Genomic DNA, 13,247 nt, shown 5'->3' on the forward strand with positions numbered 1-13,247 from the left:
ACTTGACTGGGGTCTCCATGGTGTGTGGATGTCCCAGGTTATTCCTAGCAACCTACTCACCTCTTTTACCACTGTGGCTATAAAATGTGGGCCCCTATCTGATGATATCCCTATAGGCACCCCAAATCTGGGAATGATCTCTTGTAGTAACCATTCAGCTGTTTCTTTTGCTTGGTTTGAGTGACAGGGAAGGGCTTCTGGCCATCCAGAAAATGTGTCAACCCCCATTAAGAGATATTATCGAGTATCCTTGAGGTTCTCGTAACTCTACAAAATCTACCTGCCAATAGTCTCCTGGTTCTATCCCTACCTGAATTCTTCCTAGCTGTGTCTGTTGTCTAGCCACTGGGTTGTTTCTCAAGCAAATCTCACATTTTGTCATTACTGATTTTGCCATTGTTAACATTCATACTGAGATTAAATTTTGTTTTAGCAATTTCACCAGTGCTTCTGCACCCCAATGACATTCACTATGTTTAACTTGTAAAATTTCTCATATTATTAAGGGGGGGGGGGGGAATACCACTGTTTGCCCTTGTGTAGTTACATACCACCCTTCTGAATTCTTTTGTGCATTCAGCAAACGTCCCAGTCTCTTGTCTTCTGAATATTTTGGTTTTGGAGGCAAATTGAATTGAGATACATTAAGTTTTAAAGGTATCAATGCCATTGCTGTTTGCACCTTTTGAACAACCTGTCAGGCTGCCCAGTCTGCCTTTCGATTTCCCTCACAAATTTTAGAACCTCTTGACTGGTGTGCTTTACAGTGTATAATTGCCATTTGCTCAGGTTTTTGCACTACTTTTATTAGTTGCAGGATTGTGTCTTGATGTTTAATGTGCATACCCTGAGAAGACAGCAGTCCTCTTTCTTTCCACAGTGCTCCATGCACATGTACTACTCCAAAAGCATATTTTGAGTCAGTCCATATGTTCTCTTTTTTCCCTTCACTCAATTCTAGTGCTCTGGTTAAGGCAATCAGTTCTGCCCTTTGGGCAGATGTGTTTGGTGGTAATGCTTCTGCCTCAACTACTGTACTGATTGTTGTTACCGCATATCCAGCGTATCTGATTCAGTTCCCCATGAAGCTGCTTCCATCTGTGAATAACTCCCACTCTGGTTGCACTAATGGGACATCTTTTAGGTCTTCTACACAGTCATGCTCCAATGGGCCTTCTTCAGTTGTGGTACCTAGGAACCAGGCTAGATTCAAAAAGTTAGTTGTCTTTAATGTGACATCATCCTGCTTGGTCAGGATTACCTGGAATTTTATCATCCTGCTTGGAGATAGCCAGTGTCCCCCCCCTTTTGCTCTAAAACAGTGGTTACCGTGTGTGGCACATAGACATCTATGTGTCTTCCCATCGTGAGTTTCCTGGTTTCTTGTATCAACATTACAGTGGTTGCAACTGCCCGCAGACATGAAGGCCATCCGGCACTTACATTGTCAAGTTGTTTGGAAAAATAGCCCACCAGCCTTTTCCAGCTTCCCAAATATTGAGTCAGGACTCCCAGTGCCAGGTGAAGCCTTTCATGTACAAACAGCTGAAAGCCTTTAAACAGATCAGGTAACCCTAATGCTGGAGCAATTGTCAGTGCTTCTTTCAATTTTACCAAGGCCTCTTTCTGTGGTTTGCCCCAAGTGAAGGGCTGTGTCTTTTGAGCTTCATACAGGGGTTTGGCAATTAGCCCATAGTCCTTGATCCACAGACTACACCACTCTGCCATTCCAAGGAAGATTCGCAGCTCGTGAAGATTCTGGGGCTCTGGAATAGCACAAATAGCTTGGATATGGTTAGTACCTAGTTTTCTCTGTCCTTGTGAGATTTCACATCCCAGGTAAATTACAGTCTGTTGGGCAATTTGTGCCTTTTCTCTAGACACTTGGTACCCTCCCATTCCCAGTGAATTCAAAATCTCAATTGTTCCCTTCATGCAGGTTGCCTTTTCTTCTATTGCTATCAGTATATCATCAACATACTGCAACAAAAGTTATTGGTCTTTCAGTACTTGCCCCTCTTTGGTCCAGATCTCTAGTTCCTTTGCCAGTTGGTTTCTGAATAGGGTCGGACTGTTCTTAAATCCTTGGGGTAGTCATGTCCAGGTGAGCTGGGTTTTTCTTCCATTTCCTGGATTTTCCCACTCAAAGGCAAACAGTTTCCTACTTTCTTTGTCAAGGGTATGCAGAAGAAAGCATCTTTTAGATCAATTATAGTAAACCATTTATACATCTCTTTTACAGATGTCAACAATGTGTACTGGATAAATGTCTAGTTATTTTATTTATTGCCCTTAGATCCTGTACTAGCCTATAATCCCCATTGGGTTTCTTTACTGGGAATATTGGTGTATTATATTCTGATTCACATTCTTCTACAGTTTGATATTATAGAATTTATCAATAGTCTTTGCTATTCCTTGCCGTGCTTCTGTTTTTATAGGATACTGTTTGACCTGTACGGCTTTTGCAATATGCTGTTTGCAATGGGCACTGATTCAAGCCCAACCCTTGCATGATTGACCCTCTGCCGCCCTTGCCAAACCCACCCCTCCCCATAGTTCTGCCTCAGCTGCTTCTAGCACCTCCCCTTGAATTTCCTTGTACTATTGCCAAGAGATTCTGCTCCTGCTGCTTGTTAACCTCTTTTTCTCTATTGTTATAAACGTCCAAGCTACCTCAAGCAACCTGTCCAAACTTCTTAACTCACCCCCCCCACCCCCCATCTCTGCAACTCCCTCCCAATGTCATCCCATGATTGGCCAAGAAAGACAAGAGCAAGCTGAATTTTCACCTGTTCTGCATCTACCTGGAGGTCAGTATATTTCCTGGCTGCTTCCCCAAGTCCTTCCAGAAAGGCAGCTGGAGACTCCCCCCTTTCTTGCCTGATCTCATATAATTTGGACCAATTCACAGTCCCAGGCATGGCACCCTGAACCCCCCCACCTACATCCACCCTCGATATTTCCTCAGCCCCATCATATCCACTCCAGGTGGACTACTAGGATGCCACAATGGGTCCACAGTAGGAAAGTTATAATCCAAAGTCCCATTGCAAATTTCTTCTCTCACCCTTTCCCTGGCTGCACTAACTACCATTTCCTTTTGGTAGAGGCCATTAGAGTATCTAATATAACTTGGATGTCATCCCAGTCCAGATTTTGAGTTTTCAGAATAATTTTCACTACTCTGGCCACTTTATCAGGGTTTTCTCTGTAAGTCCAAGCTGACTGCTTCCAAATTACTAAATCTCCTGGGGAAAAGAGTACATTTACAAAAAACGGTCTGTCCACTCCCGCTCATTGTCTCAAAGGGGCAACTACAGTTCTCTTTTGTTTGTCTGATCTTAATAAACCCTCTCTTGTTTTAGACCAAGCCGGGGCTAATTTTAATCATGTCCAACGAGCAATAGGGGTTAGTGGTTTATCTTCATCGCTCCCACTACTATCTACTCCTTTTGCACCCTCCCCATATCTCTGTATTACAGTTACATCTTGGTCACTTTCTGGGGAAGGAGGGGCAGGTGAAGACAGCAAAGAGGGTACAGGAAGATAGGAGCAGGTGAAGGAGGCGTTGGAGGGAGAGGAGGGTATCCCTGAGCAGGAGTAGGTGAGGGAGGAGGGTATCCCTGAGCAGGAGTAGGTGAGGGAGGAGGGTATCCCTGAGCAGGAGTAGGTGAGGGAGGAGGGTATCCCTGAGCACGAGTAGGTGAGGGAGGAGGGTATCCCTGAGCACGAGTAGGTGAGGGAGGAGGGTATCTTTTGGCAGGGGGGTGTAAGTGAGTCAGGTGAAATAGGGTCAGGTGAGGTAGGGTCAGATTCCCTTGATGCCGTGAGGGCTACCAGCAATTCACCATCTATATCATTTTTCCAATATAAACTTTCATCCAATGCCAGGTGTTCTAAACAACGCTTCCCTTGGACACAACCCATGCAATTATTGTTTTCAGGTATTTTAACAATCATTAACCCACACTGAGCCAGCCACTCTGGTTTTTCCTGCAAACAGGAAAACAAATCAATGTACAGAACTTCATCCAATCTCCTCTCCTGTTTACAAAACATCAATAACTGTGAAATCATGTCATATTGCAAAGAACCGTTTTTCAGCCACGTTTTCCTTTTTTTTTCTCTCTTTTTTTAACCTTTTTTAATTTTTTATTTTATATGCAAGACATATTTTGGCCACCAAGAGTTGCAATAATCAATCAACTTAACCTTACGTAACTCGTGCCCAAAATTACCTTCCTTCCAATGTGCTATTAAGCACCCCAAAGGATAAGTGTGTAGTATGGGGGCATTGCCGCCCAAAATCCATTTGAACTTCTCCATGTTACAGCTATAATAGACCCCTGATGCTGAACCTGCAGTGCTTTTGCGATTGACTGACAGACGGTGCCTAGGCAATACCAGGAATTCCTTAGCCCAACAACACACAGCTTTCGCTGCGTCTAACTGGCAGGCAACCAGACCAGATTAAAAGAACCTTACCTTTCTCCAGGGGACGTTGTCAGCGGTGGGGGGTCCTGGTGCCGATGGGCTCCCCGAGAATCCCTTGGTGCCGGCTGGAGCGTGATCAGGTCATGGGGTCATCAGCAGCACTCACAAGGTCCCATCTGGGTCACCAAAATGTTAGCGTGGAAACATATAGTCACAGGATGATTATATGCAGGTGCTTTTATTGAAGAGCTCTGGGAACTGGGCTACAAACCCAAATCTGACCCCAACATGGATTTGAGATGAACATGATTTTATACCCTTTTAATTATGTAACTATATATTAATTATTAAACTCATATTGTTCTATTGTATACATTGATCTTATCCAAGCATGAATTACTCTAATTTTCATCAGGTCCTCCAAACACCTTTTCTCATGATTCTTATTACAATTAAACAATAACTATATTCAACTACCAAACAATCGTATCATTTATCATACGGTGATTACACAGCTGCAGTTTCACCTGATCTAATTTGTTCCCAGGGCCTAGTTCCCATTCCCAGGGCCTAGTTCCCCAGGCCTACCTTACCATCCACTAAATTTATACAATTCCCATGATTTTAGAAACATTTTAACCCTATGCTATCACCTTCAAGGTGGTTTTAAGCAGCCCATTGCACCGTTCCACTTTCCCAGCCGCTGGTGCGTGATAAGGAATGTGGTACACCCACTGGATGCCGTGTTCTCTGGCCCAGGTGCTTATGAGGCTGTTCTTGAAATGAGTCCCATTGTCTGACTCAATTCTCTCAGGGGTACCATGTCTCCAAAGGACTTGTTTTTCCAGGCCCAGGATGGTGTTGCGGGCAGTGGCATGAGGCACAGGGTAGGTCTCCAACCATCCAGTGGTGGCTTCCACCATGGTCAGCACGTAGCGCTTGCCTTGGCGTGTCTGAGGCAGTGTGATGTAGTCAATCTGCCAGGCCTCCCCATACTTATATTTGGACCACCGCCCCCCATACCAGAGGGGCTTCACTCGCTTGGCTTGCTTGATGGCAGCACACGTCTCATAGTCATGGATAACCTGGGAAATACTGTCCATGGTGAGATCCACCCCTCTATCTCATACCCACTTATAGGTGGCATCTCTGCCCTGATGACCTGAGGCATCATGGGCCCATCGAGCCAGGAACAATTCTCCCTTGTGTTGCCAGTCTAAGTCTATCTGTGACACCTCTATCCTTGCAGCCTGATCTATCTGCTCGTTGTGTCAGTGCTCCACATTAGCCCAACTCTTGGGGACATGGGCATCTACATGATGGACATTAAATATGTTAATGATTTTGGGAGAAAGGATTATAATATGTATCTTTATTCCAGGAAAATCAGTGAATATGTATATAAAATAGAGTATAAAAACAGAAGCATTTTCTATTATCACTGTGTGAGTTTGCTGGAGTTATGCCCCACACATCCAGCCAAATAACGCCTGCTTTCTACAGGAAAACACAGGAGACTGCTCCTCAAACATAGGGCTGAAATGCACAGAAAGAGAATGCTCACAAAATTGCACCAAACTGTTTCCAAGCCACCAAAATCCCTGAAATGTAATCAGACAGTTTAATTTAAACAGCAGAATGGGACAGACTCCTTTGCTTTGCAAAGAACAAGTACAATATATCTACTTAAGACAATTCCTTCTGGAATAACACATTCCTCAACTTCTCCTGAAACTGGGATTTTATACTAAATACAGACATGACTAAGACTTTTTTTTCCCAACCTGACTTTCACGGCAGTCCACTTTTGCCCTGTGAGTCTCACCTTAAAGAGCTTTTGTAAAGATTGTTTTATCTGCAATGACTTTGTGCCTGTATATGGGAAGTATTTTTAATTATTCTTTTAACCATTGCTGCCCTCAGAGTGGGTTTGCCTGAGGAGAATAGAAGCTCAGACATGCGGGTGTGAGCAGGCTGCTTCCCCTGGAGTAATCAAAGTATACACAGAGCTCACATCTGGGATTTGAGAGGTCCCAGCTGGCTGGAATCTGGCAAATGTACAAATGTCAAGGAGGACAAGAAGGGGGACCCCAGACACTCCAGGCCAGTCAGTCTCATTTCAATACCAAATAAAATAATGGAAAAGTTTATTCTGGGAAGTATTGAAAAACACCTGGAGGACAATACAGGCATCAGTCAGAGTCAGCATGGCTTCATGAGGGGAAGGTCCTGCTGGTGAAGTCTGATTTCCTTCTACAACAGGGTAAAACACATCAGTTGATGCAGGAAAGCCAGCACATGGAATCTTTCTGGATTTCAGCAAAGCTTTTGGTACTGTGTCTCCCAGAATGCTTCTGGACAAAGTGTCCAGCACACAGCTGAATAAACACATTGTGGGATGGGCAAGCAACTGGCTCAGGGGTCAGGCACCAAGGGTGGCAGTGACTGCGGTGACACCACACTGACAGTGGTCACCAGTGGGTTCTGCAGGGCTCCACTGCCAGCCCCGGCTCTTCAACATCTTCCTTAAGGACCTGAACACAGGGCTTGAAGGGATAATCAGTGAATTTACTGATGACACTAAACTGGGAGGAGCCGTCACCTGCCTGGAGGTCAGAGAGGCTCTGCAGAGAGACCTCACAGCTAGAGATGGGCAATCACCAACTGTGGAGTTTAACAAGGGCAGTGTCAGATTCTGCCCCTGGGATGGGGCACCCCTGCCTTGGTGTATGGACCAGGAAGGAGAGGCTGGAGAGCAGCTGTGGGGAGGGACCCAGGGGTCCTGGCCAAGGGCAAGTGGAACATGAGTCAGCAGTGCCCTGGCAGTCCAAAGTGCCACCATGTCCTGGGGCAGCAGGCCCAGCATCAGCAGCCGGGCCAGGGAGGGGATTGTCATGCTCTGCTCTGCACTGGGGTGGCCTCACCTTGAGGGACAGCACAACATAGAGAAGACATAAAGCCATTGCAGAGTGTCCAGAGGATAATAGCAATCTCTTCACTCTCATGAGCAGGGACAGGACTCGAGGAAATGGCTGGAGCTGAGTCAGAGGAGGCTTAGGTTGATTAGGAAAATCTTTTTCACCTAGAGGGGGCTTGAGCACTGGAACAGGGTCCCCAGAGAAGTGGTCCCAGCCCCAATTCTGTCTTGGGACAAGAAGCATTTGGACAGTGCTCTCAGGACCATAGTGGAATTGTTGCGGTGTCCTGTGCAAGGACAGGAGTTGGACTCAATGATCCTGATGGGTCCCTTCCAACTCAGCATATTCTGAACTTCTCTGAAATTACTTCAGCATCCAGCACTCAACTTCCACTCCAGAATAACTCACCTGCCCTGTAGAGGAGATGAATCTCTCTGCAAACAGCCCTTCAACAGTCCCCTGGAACCTCCTTTGAGATAAGAAAAACTACTTGCTTTGAATGACTCATGTTATAAAAATGCAAGCTCTTCCTATCTTTTTAGAATATTACTGGTTGGGTTTGGTTCTTTATAATTGGTTGTCCCAAACAAAGAAAGATAATGTAGTTAGCCAAAATGTGTTTACCCTGTTTTCCATTGGTTTACTTGTGATCCCCCCAAAACCTATAAAAGTACATGTGTGATCCCCTATCTTTGGATTTGTAGCCTGACCCCTTCACGGACAATAATAAAGCCTGTGGAAAAAAGTCTGAGCTGCTCTCCCGGTCTTTTTATGCCGGCTGGAAACTACAGGTTTCTGTGAGAAACCATGAAGCTAAGTGCCTGAAAGGCCAGCGCTCACAAACCTTGTCACTTTCCCCTGCCCAACAACACGGCAGGGGACACAACAAAAAGTTACACTGTCCCATCCTGTGTCCCCAGCTCTGCCCTGGCACTGCTGTCGCCGTGTCCCCTCCTCCTGCCCACAGGGCGCAGGTACAGCTGCAGGGATGGCCTTGTCCCTTGTGTCCCCTCAAGACCCCACGGCTCCTTGGGCACCTTGGAGGGGACAGAAAACACCCTCTGGATCAGCGCCCAGTGCACGCTGCCCTTGGGGACACCCCTGTCACCAGCCCTGTCGCTGTCGGGGTGGCTGTAGGAGCGTTTCCAGCCCTGCAGCCGCTCCCAGCGCTGGCTCCCCAGGGACCCCCCGCCCCTTTTGGGGTCCCCTCCTGGGGTGGTGGCGGCCACAGTGTGCCACTTGTAGGTCTTCAGTAGTGCGGGGGGGGCTCAGGGGTGTCCGGGGGGGCTCACACCTCCATGTGTGGTGGCGGGGAGTCAATTTTGGGGGGTTCAGGGGCTGCATTTGCTGGCGGCATCATGCGGGAAGTCATTTTGGGGGGACCAGGGGTTGGATTTGGGGCTGGTGGGATGGGGAGAGGAATTTTGGGCTTGGATTTGGGGTTGGTGGGACAGGGGAGGCATTTTGGGGACTGAATTTGGGAGTGATGGGGTAGGGAGAATAATTTGGGTGGGTCCAGGAGCTGCATTTGCTGGCGGCATCATGCGGGAAGTCATTTTGGGGGGACCAGGGGTTGGATTTGGGGCTGGTGGGATGGGGAGAGGAATTTTGGGCTTGGATTTGGTGTTGGTGGGACAGGGGAGGCATTTTGGGGACAGATTTGGGAGTGATGGGGTAGGGAGAATAATTTGGGTGGGTCCAGGAGCTGGATTTGAGGGTGGTGGTGGGAAGCATCCCCAGCCTGGAATCCCCACCTTGAAGGGTCCCAAATTTCCTGACCACCCAGGGGTTCCAAATTTTTGGGTTCTCCTGCCCACCCATGCCAGCCTCCCGCAGCCTCCACCCCTGCTGGGGACAGGGTGACAGGTGTCCCGCTACCCCTGTGCCCCAAGTGCAGGAGGGACTGGAGGCATTTCTGCTGCGCCCCAACCACACTTCCCTTCCCCCCTACACCTTGGGGATACCCCTGACCACCTCTTTATCACCCTGGGGTGCCCCTCAGTCAGGGGGTGCTTGGTCACACCGCAGGAGCCCCTCTCTGTGCAATCCCCGAGGTGGGGGTGGTGGCAACATTTTTGGGGTCACTCCCAACCATTTCCTTTTCCCTGCATCATCCTGAGGATGCTGCACCACCCCACATCACCCCCCCCCCCCCCAAACACTGCCCCTGCCACAGCATTCCCTGAAGGGACCTTGGGGACTGTCCCCACGTCCTCCCCTCCCCCCTGACCCCCCGTGGTACCTCCACTGCTCCACCTGTGCTTGGCCCCAGTTCCTGTCGCAACCTCCCCATGTAAACGGGCAGGAGTTTCAGTCACATCCTCACCTCCTCCTCCTTCTCCTGCGGTGGACTCACTGGTGACACCAGAAGAACACCACGGGTCACCCTTCGAGGGGACTGCAGAGTCACAGTGGTTCCTGGAGTCCCCCTGGTGTGACAGCTGAGGGGCCTGAGATCCTGCGGTGACAATCTGGGGGTTGGGTGCTTGTTTTGGAATCTCCAGGGTGGATCCCTAGGTCCTGAAGTCCCCTCCCACCACCATACTCACCCCCCCCAGCTCATGCCTCAGTTTCCTCCTCACTCTGCAGGGACTACCCAGAGCTGATGTTCTGATACTGGGTTTATTTTGGGGTGTTTGGGGTTGGGGCAACTGGAATGGGCTGGTGGACCAGTGAGGCTGGCCAGGGCGTTGCCAGGCTGGTGATCATCTGTGCTGGGGGCTGGCCAGGCTGGGGGTCTGCAGGACCAAGGGTTGTCCAGACCAATGTCCAGCTGGGATCTACCCAGAGCATTGTCCATCCAGAGTGGGATCCATGGCTCTGGTGTCCATCTGAACCAGTGTCCAGCTGGTATCCATGGCTCTGGTGTCCATCAGGACCAGTGTCTAACCTCTCCTGCCCCCATCCATCCCAGACTCCCTGGCGAGGGATACTCCTCACTGCAGAGTGGACAAGACCCACGGTCAGTCCCAAGATGACCCCAAACTCCCTCCCACCAGGAACTGCATTGAGCAGCACTTTGCCATGGCCAAGATGAAGGTGCTGGTGGCACTGTGGTGGCACAAGTGGTGGCATTGATGCCATCCCAGTTCATGTCCCCATCCACGTCCCCCCATATCCATATTCCCCATGTTCCTACTCATGTCCATGTCCCCTTACCCAGGGCTGTGTCCTTACATGTCCTCACACATCCCCACCCATGTCTTTGTCCTGCCACGTCTCCATCCATGGCCATGTACCCATCCATGTCCACGTCTCCCATTTCCCCACCCATGTCATTGTCCACCACGTGTCCTGATTCATGCCTTAGTACAATGACTTTACCCCGATTTTGGGTGTTTTTAACGACAAAGAGAAATGAAAGAAAATCTAGGCCACGAGGAGCCAGGAGGATGTGGAGCCCCCAGCCGGGTGCCTTCTCAACATAGATGAGTGGCAACACAGATCACCGGAGCTCTGCCCACTGGGGGTCACTGGGGATCATCCAGCACAGATCCTGCCATGGGGGATGGAGCTGGAGCAGCACATGAAGCTTTTCCCACACTCGGGGCACTCACAGAGCTTCTCTTAGTGGAAACTCTGTTGGTGTATGATCAAGTTAGAGTGCTGTGAGAATCTCCTCCCACACTCCCCACACCCGTAGGGCGTCTCCCCGGTGTGGATGCGCCGGTGCCTGACGAGGGTGCAGTTTTGCTTGACGCCCCTCCCACAGTCAGGGCAGCAGAAGGGCCTCTCATCCATGTGAATGCGATAGTGCTTGAGCAGATCAGAACTGCTCTGAAATCTCTTCCAGCACTTATCACACTCAAAGGGCCTCTCCCCTGTGTGGCTCCTTTGGTGGACAGTCAATTCTGAACTTATCCTGAAGCTCTTTCCGCATTCCCCACGTTCATAGGGCCGCTCCCCTGTGTGGATTCTCCAGTGGCAGATGAGGTTGGATTTCTGACTGAAGCTCTTCCCAACTTTTGAGCACTTGTGGGGCTTCTTCCCATCGTGAAGCTGCTCATGGACCACCAGCTCCAAGCTCTGGCCGCGTCTTTCCTCCTGGGATCCCCCTGATCTGCACTTGCAGCCCCTCCTCATGCGGGATCTCCAGGGCTTTTCCTCCCCGTTGGATTGCTGCACCGTGGAGCTGCTCAAAACGGCCTCTTCCACGAGGTTCTGCTGCGGGGATTTGTCCTTCCTGGTCTCCTTCCCCTGCTCCATCGGGCCAAGGTTGGGGAATGGGAAATCCTGGTTTGTGGGAAAACAAGGTCTGAGCACGCTGGGTTTGATGGTCCCTCTGCCCGAGGGCAGCTGGAGAAGCCAGGGCCCCTTGCAGCCTCGGGGAGCCCAGAGCCCGCTCAGCACCAACCTCCCGCACCCCTCCAGGCTGCCGGGGGTCCCCCGGCTCCGGGTCCAGCAAGATCCCTGCCCTGCAAAAAACCCCTCCCGGAGACCCTTCCGCCGACTGATTTGGGACGAGCTTCCCCTCCCAGCTCACCTGCGGAGTCCGAGGGGGGGTGATGCTGCCGCAGCCGAGGGAGTTGCTGCCTGAGGGGAAAACTGCGTGTTTCTGCGGCTGCTACTCTCCCTCCCGTTCTGCCCTGGGGGATTCCAAAGCAGCTGCGCCCGCGGGGCACTGGGAGCGATACTAGGAGCACTGGAAGCGATACTGAGAGCCCCAGAAAGGAATTGGCAGCGCTATCCCTGCCAGGACCGCTCTGACTGGGAGCACTGGCTGCAGCCGGCGGTGGGCGGGGCCACATACAAGGGCATGGTTATGCAAATCCAGAGCGATCGCGCGCTGTAATTGGTGGGAGGGAGGACCGCGGGGTTTCCCCAGTCACGTGAGGATCGACGTGGAGGGGGGGCTGGGGATGGCGGCGGCGTCGGGTGAGAGGGGACGGGAACCGGGAATGGGGACGGGGAATGGGAACCGGGTTCGGGAACGGGAAGTGTGACTGGGAATGGGGACTTGGAATGGGACGGGGAATGGGACCGGGAATACGGGACAGGAACCGGGAATGAGAGCGGGGATGGGAATATGGGAGCAGGTCAGGGAATGTGGGAGCAGCAAGCAGAGAGAGAATATGGGATGGGGATTAGTGTTCAGAAGTGTTCCAGTGAAACACCCCGGGGCTGTGAGCTCTGCAGCTGGGCCTGCCCTGGGCTGCTGCGGCCCAGGGCCCCAAGGCTGGAGCTGCAGCCTTGCTCCTGTGTCAAGAACAGGAGCCTCGTGCAGGCCCATGGCCCTTGCATGGCCCCACTATGAGGGAGGGCTCTGAGGCACAGGGGTGCTGGCAGGATGGGCTGCTGTGGCCAGCTGGGGGCCTCTGAGCAATGCCCAAAGCCTTGTACTCTCTGCAGCTGGCCAAGGAGAGCAGCAGGGCTGAAGGGTTCATGTGGCACGGCAGCCCCAGCTGTGAAACCCTCGGCCCCCATGGGAGAGGCGGCCCTCAGGAATGGGACTGGGAATACAGGACAGCACTGGGAATGGAACTGGGAATGGGACCAGGAATGGGGACCAAGATCTGGAATGAGACCGGGAATGGGGGTGGGGACTGAGAAAGGGCACCGGGGAACAGGGACTGGAAATAAGGACAGCGACTGGCAATACAGGAATGGGACCGGGAATACAGGGCTGGGACTGGGATTGGAGACAGTGACTGGGAATGGACCCCAAATACGGGACACAAGCGGGAATGGGACCAGGGATGCAAACATGGGTATGGGACAGGGAATATGGAAAGAGCAACCAGAGAGAGAATATGGGATGTGGATTAGGAAGATTGGGAACCTGAGTACGGGAGCAGAACTAGGAATGTGAACTTTGGAACAAGACAGGGACTATAGAAATGGAAGTATGGAACTGGAGCAGAACTGGGAATATGTCAGTGGGAACAGGACAAG

Source organism: Cinclus cinclus, unplaced genomic scaffold (genome assembly GCF_963662255.1).
Source record: "Cinclus cinclus unplaced genomic scaffold, bCinCin1.1 SCAFFOLD_93, whole genome shotgun sequence".
NCBI classification, from domain to species: domain Eukaryota; kingdom Metazoa; phylum Chordata; class Aves; order Passeriformes; family Cinclidae; genus Cinclus; species Cinclus cinclus.